We start from the raw sequence: 14,446 nt of genomic DNA, 5'->3' as shown, positions 1-14,446 counted from the left end.
CATTCTTCCCTCAGCAATCTCTCACCAGGCGGTCTACCAGAAGGTCTAACCTGGCCACCAGCATTCTTCCCTCAGCAATCTCTCACCAGGCGGTCTACCAGAAGCTCTAACCCGACCACCAGCATTCTTCCCTCAGCAATCTCGCACCAGGTTGTCTACCAGTAGGTCTAACCCGGCCACCAGCATTCTTCCCAAAGCAATCTCTCACCAGGCGGTCTACCAGAAGGTCTAACCTGGCCACCAGCATTCTTCCCTAAGCAATCTCTCATCAGGCGGTCTACCAGAAGGTCATCAGCATTCTTCCCTCAGCAATCTCTCACCAGGCAGTCTACCAGAAGGTCTACCCCGGCCACCAGCATTCTTCCCAAAGCAATCTCTCACCAGGCGGTCTACCTGAAGGTCTTACCCGGCCACCAGCATTCATCCCTCAGCAATCTCTCACCAGGCAGTCTACCAGAAGGTCTACCCCGGCCACCAGCATTCTTCCCAAAGCAATCTCTCACCAGGCGGTCTACCTGTAGGTCTTACCCGGCCACCAGCATTCACCCCTCAGCAATCTCTCACCAGGCAGTCTACCAGAAGGTCTACCCCGGCCACCAGCATTCTTCCCAAAGCAATGTCTCACCAGGCGGTCTACCAGAGGGTCTTACCCAGCCATCAGCATTCTTCCCTCAGCAATCTCTCACCAGGCGGTCTACCAGAAGTTCTAACCCATGGCCACCAGCATTCTTCCCTCAGCAATCTCTCACCAGGTGGTCTACCAGAAGATCTAACTCGGCCACCAGCATTTTTCCCAAAGCAATCTCTCACCAGGCCATCTACCAGACGTTCTAACCCGGGGCCACCAGCATTCTTCCCTCAGCAATCCCTCACCAGGCGGTCTACCAGAAGTTCTAACCCGGGGCCACCAGCATTCTTCCCAAAGCAATCTCTCACCAGGCGGTCTACCAGAAGGTCTAACCCGGCCACCAGCATTCTTCCCTCAGCTATCTCTCACCAGACGGTTTACCAGAAGGTCTAACCCAGCCACAAGCATTCTTCCCAAAGCAATCTCTCACCAGGTGGTCTACCAGAAGTTCTAACCCGGCCACTAGCATTCTTCCCTCAGCAATCTCTCACCAGGCGGTCTCCCAGAAGGTCTAACCCGGCCACCAGCATTATCCCCTCAGCAATGTCTCACCAGGTGGTCTACCAGAAGGTCACCAATATTCTTCCCTCAGCAATCTCTCACCAGGCAGTCTACCAGAAGGTCTAACCCGGCCACCAGCATTCTTCCCTCAGCAATCTCTCACCAGGCGGTCTACCAGAAGGTCTAACCCGGCAACCAGCATTCTTCCCTCAGCAATCTCTCACCAGGCTGTCTACCAGAAGGTCACAGCATTCTTCCCTCAGCAATCTCTCACCAGTCAGTCTACCAGAATGTCTAACCGGACCACAAGCATTCTTCCCAAAGCAATCTCTCACCAGGCGGTTTACCAGAAGGTCTAACCGGACCACAAGCATTCTTCCCAAAGCAATCTCTCACCAGGCGGTCTACCAGAAGGTCATCAGCATTCTTCCCTCAGCAATCTCTCACCACGCTGTCTACCAGAAGGTCTAACCCTGCCACCAGCATTCTTCCCACAGCAATCTATCACCAGGCAGTCCACCAGAAGGTCTAACCCAGCCACCAGCATTCTTCCCTCAGCAATCTTGCACCAGGCGGTCTACCCAAGGTCTAACCCGGCCACCAGCATTCTTCCCAAAGCAATCTCTCACCAGGCGTTCTACCAGACGTTTTAACCCGGCCACCAGCATTCTTCCCTCAGCAATCCCTCACCAGGTGGTCTACCAGAAGGTCACCAATATTCTTCCCTCAGCAATCTCTCACCAGGCAGTCTACCAGAAGGTCTAACCCGGCCACCAGCATTCTTCCCTCAGCAATCTCTCACCAGGCGGTCTACCAGAAGGTCTAACCCGGCAACCAGCATTCTTCCCTCAGCAATCTCTCACCAGGCTGTCTACCAGAAGGTCACAGCATTCTTCCCTCAGCAATCTCTCACCAGGCAGTCTACCAGAATGTCTAACCTGGCCACCAGCATTCTTCCCTCAGCAATCTCTCACCAGGCGGTTTACCAGAAGGTCTAACCGGACCACAAGCATTCTTCCCAAAGCAATCTCTCACCAGGCGGTCTACCAGAAGGTCACCGGCATTCTTCGATCAGCAATCTCTCACCAGGCGGTCTACCAGAAGGTCTAACCCGGCCACCAACATTCTTCCCAAAGCAATCTCTCACCAGGTGGTCTACCAGAAGGTCACCAGCATTCTTCCCTCAGCAATCTCTCACCACGCTGTCTACCAGAAGGTCTAACCCTGCCACCAGCATTCTTCCCACAGTAATTTCTCACCAGGCAGTCTACCAGAAGGTCTAACCCAGCCACCAGCATTCTTTCCTCAGTAATCTCGCACCAGGCGGTCTACCCAAGGTCTAACCCGGCCACCAGCATTCTTCCCAAAGCAATCTCTCACCAGGCGTTCTACCAGACGTTCTAACCCGGCCACCAGCATTCTTCCCTCAGCAATCCCTCACCAGGTTGTCTACCAGAAGGTCACCAGCATTATTCCCTCAGCAATCTCTCACCAGGCGGTCTACCAGAAGGTCTAACCCAACCACCAGCATTCTTCCCTCAGCAATCTCTCAGCAGGCGGTCTACCAGAAGTTCTGACCCGGCCACCAGCATTCTTCCCTCAGCAATTTCTTGGAGGCTCAAATGCCCATGTAACATGAATGCAACTGCTCTGGCAGTTTTTGGTGGATTTGCAGAGGAGGGAATTGTCCTTCCAATCCAGCATAATATCTCCCCTTCCACTGATAGTTCCTCCTGAACTTGCCTGTAAAGATCCAGATCAGGCACCGTGGCCTAGCTGGTAGGCATGGGCGGGCCTTCAGCTAAGGCCATGGTGCCTGATCTGGATGGCCCGCCCATGCCTACCAGCTCATTAACCCTGGCCATAATGGGATTGTTTTGTTCAGCTGTGACCGCATGTTCTTGGCAGTAGCGGAGGCAGCTTTTGGTGTCGGCGGGGGGGGACGGGTGGGCGGTGGATAATACAGCACCAGTGAGAGGCTGGGGTGTGCGCTGGGCACAAAAGGGAAAACGGGGACGGGGGATCTGTTTTCATATGTCAGACCCTGCACTGCTTTTGGAACTCTATCATTTCTCTTGAACAACATTGTACTCCACTGTCCATCACTAGGTACTCAGGGCACCCCTCTCTCCAAGGTTTTGCTTGCAGGAGCACAATTGCCATAGGTGTTGAAATGCTGTCCACAAACTCCACCTCTGACCACTTGCTAAAATAATCTATAAGAGCAATGGCAAATTGTTTCCCCATAGTAAGGCAATGCATGGGACCTATGAAGGCCAGGCGCTGTTCGTCCCGAACGGCGCAGGGAATCTGGATGGGAATAATCTGCAGGGGCCTAAAGGTTAGGATGCGGCAGATCATTCCCATCCACAATCTCTCACCAGGCGGTCTACCAGAAACTCTAACCCGGCCACCACCATTCTTCCCTCAGCAATCTCTCACCAGGCGGTCTACTAGAAGCTCTAACCCGGCCACCAGTGTTCTTCCCTCGGCCATCTCTCACCAGGCTGTCTACCAGTAGGTCTAACGCGACCACCAGCATTCTTCCCAAAGCAATCGCTCACCAGGCGGTCTACCAGAAGGTCTAACCCGGCCACCAGCATTCTTCCCTCGGCAATCTCTCAGGCTGTCTACCAGAAGGTCACCAGCATTCTTCCCTCAGCAATCTCTCACCAGGCAGTCTACCAGAAAGTCTACCCCGGCCACCAGCATTCTTCCCAAAGCAATCTCTCACCAGGCGGTCTACCAGAAGGTCTTACCCAGCCACCAGCATTCTTCCCTCAGCAATCTCTCACCAGGCGGTCTACCAGAAGTTCTAACCCAGGGCCACCAGCATTCTTCCCTCAGCAATCTCTCACAAGGTGGTCTACCAGAAGATCTAACTCAGCCACCAGCATTCTTCCCAAAGCAATCTCTCACCAGGTGGTCTACCAGAAGTTCTAACCCGTGGCCACCAGCATTCTTCCCTCAGCAATCTCTCACCAGGCGGTCTACCAGAAGTTCTAACCCGTGGCCACCAGCATTCCTCCCTCAGCAATCTCTCACCAGGCGGTCTACCAGAAGTTCTAACCCGGGGTCACCAGCATTCTTCCCTCAGCAATCTCTCACCAGGCTGTTTACCAGAAGGTCTAACCCGGCCACAAGCATTCTTCCCAAAGCATTCTCTCACCAGGCGGTCTACCAGAAGTTCTAACCCGGGGCCACCAGCATTCTTCCCTCAGCAATCTCTCACCAGACGGTCTATCAGGAGTTCTAACCCGGGGCCACCAGCATTCTTCCCAAAGCAATCGCTCAACGGGTGGTCTACCAGAACGTCTAACTCGGCCACCAGCATTCTTCCCTCAGCAATCTCTCACCAGGCGGTCTACCAGATGTTCTAACCCTGGGCCACCAGCATTCTTCCCCCAGCAATCTCTCACCAGGTGTTCTAACAGAAGATCTAACCTGGCCCCCAGCATTCTTCCCTCAGCAATCTCTCACCAGGCGGTCTACCAGAAGTTCAAACCCGGGGCCACTTGCATTCTTCCGTCAGCAATCTCTCAGCAGGCAGTATACCAGAAGGTCACCAGCATTCTTCCCTCAGCAATCTCTCACCAGGCGGTCCACCAAAAGGTCACCAGCATTCTTCCCTGTAAAATCTCTCACCAGGCGGTCTACCAGAAGGTCTAACCCGGCCACCAGTATTCTCCCCTCAGCAATCTCTCACCAGGTGGTCTACCAGAAGGTCACCAGTATTCTTCCCTCAGCAATCTCTCACCAGGCAGTCCACCAGAAGGTCTAACCCAGCCACCAGCATTCTTCCCTCAGCAATCTCTCACCAGGCGGTCTACCAGAAGGTCTAACCCGGCCGCCAGCATTCTTCCCTCAGCAATCTCTCACCAGGCGGTCTACCAGAAGGTCTAACCCGGCCACCAACATTCTTCCCAAAGCAATCTCTCACCAGGTGGTCTACCAGAAGGTCACCAGCATTCTTCCCTCAGCAATCTCTCACCACGCAGTCTACCAGAAGGTCTAACCCTGCCACTAGCATTCTTCCTACAGTAATCTCTCACCAAGCAGTCTACCAGAAGGTCTAACCCAGCCACCAGCATTCTTCCCTCAGCAATCGCGCACCAGGCGGTCTACCCAAGGTCTAACCCGGCCACCAGCATTCTTCCCAAAGCAATCTCTCACCAGGCGTTCTACCAGACGTTTTAACCCGGCCACCAGCATTCTTCCCTCAGCAATCCCTCACCAGGTGGTCTACCAGAAGGTCACCAGCATTATTCCCCCAGCAATCTCTCACCAGGCGGTCTACCAGAAGGTCTAACCCGGCCACCAACATTCTTCCCTCAGCAATCTCTCACCAGGCGGTCTACCAGAAGGTCACTGGCATTCTTCGATCAGCAATCTCTCACCAGGCGGTCTACCAGAAGGTCTAACCTGGCCACCAACATTCTTCCCAAAGCAATCTCTCACCAGGTGGTCTACCAGAAGGTCACCAGCATTCTTCCCTCAGCAATCTCTCACCACGCTGTCTACCAGAAGGTCTAACCCTGCCACCAGCATTCTTCCCACAGTAATCTCTCACCAGGCAGTCTACCAGAAGGTCTAACCCAGCCACCAGCATTCTTCCCTCAGCAATCTCGCACCAGGCGGTCTACCCAAGGTCTAACCCGGCCACCAGCATTCTTCCCAAAGCAATCTCTCACCAGGCGTTCTACCAGACGTTTTAACCCGGCCACCAGCATTCTTCCCTCAGCAATCCCTCACCAGGTGGTCTACCAGAAGGTCACCAATATTCTTCCCTCAGCAATCTCTCACCAGGCAGTCTACCAGAAGGTCTAACCCGGCCACCAGCATTCTTCCCTCAGCAATCTCTCACCAGGCGGTCTACCAGAATGTCTAACCCGGCCACCAGCATTCTTCCCTCAGCAATCTCTCACCAGGCGGTTTACCAGAAGGTCTAACCGGACCACAAGCATTCTTTCCAAAGCAATCTCTCACCAGGCGGTCTACCAGAAGGTCACCGGCATTCTTCGATCAGCAATCTCTCACCAGGCTGTCTACCAGAAGGTCTAACCCGGCCACCAACATTCTTCCCAAAGCAATCTCTCACCAGGTGGTCTACCAGAAGGTCACCAGCATTCTTCCCTCAGCAATCTCTCACCACGCTGTCTACCAGAAGGTCTAACCCTGCCACCAGCATTCTTCCCACAGTAATCTCTCACCAGGCAGTCTACCAGAAGGTCTAACCCAGCCACCAGCATTGTTCTCTCAGTAATCTCGCACCAGGCGGTCTACCCAAGGTCTAACCCGGCCACCAGCATTCTTCCCAAAGCAATCTCCTACCAGGCGTTCTACCAGACGTTTTAACCCGGCCACCAGCATTCTTCCCTCAGCAATCCCTCACCAGGTTGTCTACCAGAAGATCACCAGCATTATTCCCTCAGCAATCTCTCACCAGGCGGTCTACCAGAAGTCTAACCCAACCACCAGCATTCTTCCCTCAGTAATATCTCACCAGGCGGTCTACCAGAAGATCTAACCCGGGGCCACTTGCATTCTTCCGTCAGCAATCTCTCACCAGGCAGTATACCAGAAGGTCACCAGCATTCTTCCCAAAGCAATCTCTCACCAGGCGGTCTACCAGAAGGTCACCAGCATTCTTCCCTAAAAAATCTCTCACCAGGCGGTCTACCAGAAGGTCTAACCCGGCCACCAGTATTCTCCCCTCAGCAATCTCTCACCAGGTGGTCTACCAGAAGGTCACCAGTATTCTTCCCTCAGCAATCTCTCACCAGGCAGTCCACCAAAAGGTCTAACCCAGCCACCAGCATTCTTCCCTCAGCAATCTCTCACCAGGCGGTCTACCAGAAGGTCTAACCCAGCCACCAGCATTCTTCCCTCAGCAATCTCTCACCAGGCTGTTTATCAGAAAGTCTAACCCGGCAACAAGCATTCTTCCCAAAGCAATCTCTCACCAGGCGGTCTACCAGAAGTTCTAACCCGGCCACCAGCATTCTTCCCTCAGCAATCTCTCACAAGGCGGTCTCCCAGAAGGTCTAACCTGGCCACCAGTATTCTCCCCTCAGCAATCTCTCACCAGGTCGTCTATCAGAAGGTCACCAGTATTCTTCCCTCAGCAATCTCTCACCAGGCAGTCCACCAGAAAGTCTAACCCAGCCACCAGCATTCTTCCCTCAGCAATCTCTCACCAGGCGGTCTACCAGAAGGTCTAACCTGGCCACCAGCATTCTTCCCTCAGCAATCTCTCACCAGGCTGTTTACCAGAAGGTCTAACCCAGCCACAAGCATTCTTCCCAAACCATTCTCACACCAGGCGGTCTACCAGAAGTTCTAACCCGGGGCCACCAGCATTCTTCCCTCAGCAATCTCTCACCAGACGGTCTATCAGGAGTTCTAACCCGGGGCCACCAGCATTCTTCCCAAAGCAATTGCTCACCAGGTGGTCTACCAGAACGTCTAACTCGGCCACCAGCATTCTTCCCTCAGCAATCTCTCACCAGGCGGTCTACCAGATGTTCTAACCCGGGGCCACCAGCATTCTTCCCCCAGCAATCTCTCACCAGGTGTTCTACCAGAAGATCTAACCTGGCTCCCAGCATTCTTCCCTCAGCAATCTCTCACCAGGCGGTCTACCAGAAGTTCTAACCCGGAGCCACTTGCATTCTTCCGTCAGCAATCTCTCACCAGGCAGTATACCAGAAGGTCACCAGCATTCTTCCCTCAGCAAGCTCTCACCAGGCTGTCCACCAAAAGGTCACCAGCATTCTTCCCTATAAAATCTCTCACCATGCGGTCTACCAGAAGGTCTAACCCGGCCACCAGTATTCTCCCCTCAGCAATCTCTCACCAGGTGGTCTACCAGAAGGTCACCAGTATTCTTCCCTCAGCAATCTCTCACCAGGCAGTCCACCAGAAGGTCTAACCCAGCCACCAGCATTCTTCCCTCAGCAATCTCTCACCAGGCGGTCTACCAGAAGGTCTAACCCGGCCACCAGCATTCTTCCCTCAGCAATCTCTCACCAGGCTGTTTATCAGAAGGTCTAACCCAGCCACCAGCATTCTTCCCTCAGCAGTCTCTCACAAGGCGGTCTCCCAGAAGGTCTAACCCGGCCACCAGCATTCTCCCCTCAGCAATGTCTCACCAGATGGTCTACCAGAAGGTCACCAGCATTCTTCCCTCAGCAATCTCTCACCAGGCGGTCTACCCGAAGTTCTAACCCAGCCACCAGCATTATTCCCTCAGCAATCTCTCACCAGGCGGACTACCAGATGGTCTAACCCAGCCACCAGTATTCTTCCCATTCACAATCTCTCACCAGGCCGTCTACCAGAAGGTCTAACCTGGTCACCAGCATTCTTCCCTCAGCAATCTCTCACCAGGCTGTTTACCAGAAGGTCTAACCCGGCCACAAGCATTCTTCCCAAAGCATTCTCTCACCAGGCGGTCTACCAGAAGTTCTAACCCGGGGCCACCAGCATTCTTCCCTCAGCAATCTCTCACCAGACGGTCTATCAGGAGTTCTAACCCGGGGCCACCAGCATTCTTCCCAAAGCAATCGCTCAACAGGTGGTCTACCAGAACGTCTAGCTCGGCCACCAGCATTCTTCCCTCAGCAATCTCTCACCAGGCGGTCTACCAGATGTTCTAACCCGGGGCCACCAGCATTCTTCCCCCAGCAATCTCTCACCAGGTGTTCTAACAGAAGATCTAACCTGGCCCCCAGCATTCTTCCCTCAGCAATCTCTCACCAGGCGGTCTACCAGAAGTTCAAACCCGGGGCCACTTGCATTCTTCCGTCAGCAATCTCTCAGCAGGCAGTATACCAGAAGGTCACCAGCATTCTTCCCTCAGCAATCTCTCACCAGGCGGTCCACCAAAAGGTCACCAGCATTCTTCCCTGTAAAATCTCTCACCAGGCGGTCTACCAGAAGGTCTAACCCGGCCACCAGTATTCTCCCCTCAGCAATCTCTCACCAGGTGGTCTACCAGAAGGTCACCAGTATTCTTCCCTCAGCAATCTCTCACCAGGCAGTCCACCAGCATTCTTCCCTCAGCAATCTCTCACCAGGCGGTCTACCAGAAGGTCTAACCCGGCCGCCAGCATTCTTCCCTCAGCAATCTCTCACCAGGCTGTTTACCAGAAGGTCTAACCCGGCCACAAGCATTCTTCCCAAAGCAATCTCTCACCAGGCAGTCTACCAGAAGTTCTAACCTAGCCACCAGCATTCTTCCCTCAGCAGTCTCTCACAAGGCGGTCTCCCAGAAGGTCTAACCCGGCCACCAGCATTCTCCCCTCAGCAATGTCTCACCAGATGGTCTATCAGAAGGTCACCAACATTCTTCCCTCAGCAATCTCTCACCAGGAGGTCTACCAGAAGGTCTAACACGGCCACCAGGATTATTCCCTCAGCAATCTCTCACCGGGCAGTCTACCAGAAGGTCTAACCCGGCCACCAGCATTCTTCCCTCAGCAATCTCTCACCAGGCGGTCTACCCGAAGTTCTAACCTAGCCACCAGCATTATTCCCTCAGCAATCTCTCACCAGGCGGACTACCAGATGGTCTAACCCAGCCACCAGTATTCTTCCCATTCACAATCTCTCACCAGGCCGTCTACCAGAAGGTCTAACCTGGTCACCAGCATTATTCCCTCAGCAATCTCTCACCAGGCGGTCTACTAGAAGGTCTAACCCGACCACCAACATTCTTCCCTCAGCAACCTCTCACCAGGCGGTCTACCAGAGTGTCTAACCCAGCCACCATCATTATTCCCTCAGCAATCTCTCAACAGGTGGTCTACCAGAAGGTCTAACCCAGCCACCAGCATTCTCCCCTCAGCAATCTCTCACCAGGCAATCTACCAGAAGGTCACAAGCATTCTTCCATCAGCAATCTCTCACCAGGCAGTCTACCAGAACGTTTAATCCAGCCACCAGCATTCTTCCCTCAGCAATCTCTCACCAGGCGGTCCACCAGAAGGTCTACCCCGGCCACCAGCCTTCTTCCCTCAGCAGTCTCTCACCAGGCAGTCTACCAGAAGGACTTACCCGGCCACCAGCATTCTTCCCTCAGCAATCTCTCACCAGGCAGTCTACCAGAAGGTCTAACCCGGCCACCAGTATTCTTCCCATCCACAATCTCTCACCAGGCGGTCTACCAGAAGGTCTAACCCAACCACCAGCATTCTTCCCTCAGCATTCTCTCACCAGGCGGTCTACCAGAAGGTCTAACCTGGCCACCAGCATTCTTCCCTCAGCAATCTCTCACCAGGCGGTCTACCAGAAGTTCTAACCCGGGGCCACTTGCATTCTTCTGTCAGCAATCTCTCACCAGGCAGTAAACCAGAAGGTCACCAGCATTCTTCCCTCAGTAATCTCTCATCAGGCGGTCTACCAGAAGGTCACCAGCATTCTTCCCTATACAATCTCTCACCAAGCTGTCTGCCAGAAGGTCAAACCTGGCCACCAGTATTCTCCCCTCAGCAATCTCTCACCAGGTGGTCTACCAGAAGGTCACCAGTATTCTTCCCTCAGCAATCTATCACCAGGCAGTCCACCAGAAGGTCTAACCCAGCCACCAGCATTCTTCCCTCAGCAATCTCTCACCAGGCGGTCTACCAGAAGGTCTAACCTGGCCACCAGCATTCTTCCCTCAGCAATCTCTCACCAGGCGGTCTACCAGAAGCTCTAACCCGACCACCAGCATTCTTCCCTCAGCAATCTCGCACCAGGTTGTCTACCAGTAGGTCTAACCCGGCCACCAGCATTCTTCCCAAAGCAATCTCTCACCAGGCGGTCTACCAGAAGGTCTAACCTGGCCACCAGCATTCTTCCCTCAGCAATCTCTCATCAGGCGGTCTACCAGAAGGTCATCAGCATTCTTCCCTCAGCAATCTCTCACCAGGCAGTCTACCAGAAGGTCTACCCCGGCCACCAGCATTCTTCCCAAAGCAATCTCTCACCAGGCGGTCTACCTGAAGGTCTTACCCGGCCACCAGCATTCACCCCTCAGCAATCTCTCACCAGGCAGTCTACCAGAAGGTCTACCCCGGCCACCAGCATTCTTCCCAAAGCAATCTCTCACCAGGCGGTCTACCTGAAGGTCTTACCCGGCCACCAGCATTCACCCCTCAGCAATCTCTCACCAGGCAGTCTACCAGAAGGTCTACCCCGGCCACCAGCATTCTTCCCAAAGCAATCTCTCACCAGGCGGTCTACCAGAGGGTCTTACCCAGCTATCAGCATTCTTCCCTCAGCAATCTCTCACCAGGCGGTCTACCAGAAGTTCTAACCCATGGCCACCAGCATTCTTCCCTCAGCAATCTCTCACCAGGTGGTCTACCAGAAGATCTAACTCGGCCACCAGCATTTTTCCCAAAGCAATCTCTCACCAGGCCATCTACCAGACGTTCTAACCCGGGGCCACCAGCATTCTTCATCAGCAATCCCTCACCAGGCGGTCTACCAGAAGTTCTAACCCGGGGCCACCAGCATTCTTCCCAAAGCAATCTCTCACCAGGCGGTCTACCAGAAGGTCTAACCCGGCCACCAGCATTCTTCCCTCAGCTATCTCTCACCAGACGGTTTACCAGAAGGTCTAACCCAGCCACAAGCATTCTTCCCAAAGCAATCTCTCACCAGGTGGTCTACCAGAAGTTCTAACCCGCCCACTAGCATTCTTCCCTCAGCAATCTCTCACCAGGCGGTCTCCCAGAAGGTCTAACCCGGCCACCAGCATTATCCCCTCAGCAATGTCTCACCAGGTGGTCTACCAGAAGGTCACCAATATTCTTCCCTCAGCAATCTCTCACCAGGCAGTCTACCAGAAGGTCTAACCCGGCCACCAGCATTCTTCCCTCAGCAATCTCTCACCAGGCGGTCTACCAGAAGGTCTAACCGGCAACCAGCATTCTTCCCTCAGCAATCTCTCGCCAGGCTGTCTACCAGAAGGTCACAGCATTCTTCCCTCAGCAATCTCTCACCAGGCAGTCTACCAGAATGTCTAACCGGACCACAAGCATTCTTCCCAAAGCAATCTCTCACCAGGCGGTTTACCAGAAGGTCTAACCGGACCACAAGCATTCTTCCCAAAGCAATCTCTCACCAGGCGGTCTACCAGAAGGTCACCGGCATTCTTCGATCAGCAATCTCTCACCAGGCGGTCTACCAGAAGGTCTAACCCGGCCACCAACATTCTTCCCAAAGCAATCTCTCACCAGGTGGTCTACCAGAAGGTCACCAGCATTCTTCCCTCAGCAATCTCTCACCACGCTGTCTACCAGAAGGTCTAACCCTGCCACCAGCATTCTTCCCACAGTAATCTCTCACCAGGCAGTCTACCAGAAGGTCTAACCCAGCCACCAGCATTCTTCCCTCAGCAATCTCGCACCAGGCGGTCTACCCAAGTTCTAACCCAGCCACCAGCATTCTTCCCAAAGCAATCTCTCACCAGGCGTTCTACCAGACGTTTTAACCCGGCCACCAGCATTCTTCCCTCAGCAATCCCTCACCAGGTGGTCTACCAGAAGGTCACCAGCATTATTCCCTCAGCAATCTCTCACCAGGCGGTCTACCAGAAGGTCTAACCCGGCCACCAGCATTCTTCCCTCAGCAATCTCTCACCAGGCGGTCTACCAGAAGGTCACCGGCATTCTTCGATCAGCAATCTCTACCAACATTCTTCCCAAAGCAATCTCTCACCAGGTGGTCTACCAGAAGGTCACCAGCATTCTTCCCTCAGCAATCTCTCACCACGCTGTCTACCAGAAGGTCTAACCCTGCCACCAGCATTCTTCCCACAGTAATCTCTCACCAGGCAGTCTACCAGAAGGTCTAATCCAGCCACCAGCATTCTTCCCTCAGCAATCTCGCACCAGGCGGTCTACCCAAGGTCTAACCCGGCCACCAGCATTCTTCCCAAAGCAATCTCTCACCAGGCGTTCTACCAGACGTTTTAACCCGGCCACCAGCATTCTTCCCTCAGCAATCCCTCACCAGGTGGTCTACCAGAAGGTCACCAATATTTTTCCCTCAGCAATCTCTCACCAGGCAGTCTACCAGAAGGTCTAACCCGGCCACCAGCATTCTTCCCTCAGCAATCTCTCACCAGGCGGTCTACCAGAAGGTCTAACCCGGCAACCAGCATTCTTCCCTCAGCAATCTCTCACCAGGCTGTCTACCAGAAGGTCACAGCATTCTTCCCTCAGCAATCTCTCAACAGGCAGTCTACCAGAATGTCTAACCCGGCCACCAGCATTCTTCCCTCAGCAATCTCTCACCAGGCGGTTTACCAGAAGGTCTAACCGGACCACAAGCATTCTTCCCAAAGCAATCTCTCACCAGGCGGTCTACCAGAAGGTCACCGGCATTCTTCGATCAGCAATCTCTCACCAGGCGGTCTACCAGAAGGTCTAACCCGGCCACCAACATTCTTCCCAAAGCAATCTCTCACCAGGTGGTCTACCAGAAGGTCACCAGCATTCTTCCCTCAGCAATCTCTCACCACGCTGTCTACCAGAAGGTCTAACCCTGCCACCAGCATTCTTCCCACAGTAATCTCTCACCAGGCAGTCTACCAGAAGGTCTAACCCAGCCACCAGCATTCTTTCCTCAGTAATCTCGCACCAGGCGGTCTACCCAAGGTCTATCCCGGCCACCAGCATTCTTCCCAAAGCAATCTCTCACCAGGCGTTCTACCAGACGTTTTAACCCGGCCACCAGCATTCTTCCCTCAGCAATCCCTCACCAGGTTGTCTACCAGAAGGTCACCAGCATTATTCCCTCAGCAATCTCTCACCAGGCGGTCTACCAGAAGGTCTAACCCAACCACCAGCATTCTTCCCTCAGCAATCTCTCAGCAGGCGGTCTACCAGAAGTTCTGACCCGGCCACCAGCATTCTTCCCTCAGCAATTTCTTGGAGGCTCAAATGCCCATGTAACATGAATGCAACTGCTCTGGCAGTTTTTGATGGATTTGCAGAGGGGGGAATTGTCCTTCCAATCCAGCATAATATCTCCCCTTCCACTGATAGTTCCTCCTGAACTTGCCTGTAAAGATCCAGATCAGGCACCGTGGCTTAGCTGGTAGGCATGGGCGGGCCTTCAGCTAAGGCCATGGTGCCTGATCTGGATGGCCCGCCCATGCCTACCAGCTCATTAACCCTGGCCATAATGGGATTGTTTTGTTCAGCTGTGACCGCATGTTCTTGGCAGTAGCGGAGGCAGCTTTTGGTGTAGGCGGGGGGGGGACGGGTGGGCGGTGGATAATACAGCACCAGTGAGAGGCTGGGGTGTGCACTGGGCACAAAA

Source organism: Ambystoma mexicanum, chromosome 1p, assembly GCF_040938575.1.
Source record: "Ambystoma mexicanum isolate Mex_15411 chromosome 1p, UKY_AmexF1_1, whole genome shotgun sequence".
NCBI lineage: Eukaryota > Metazoa > Chordata > Amphibia > Caudata > Ambystomatidae > Ambystoma > Ambystoma mexicanum.
This window is presented reverse-complemented; position numbering follows the sequence as displayed.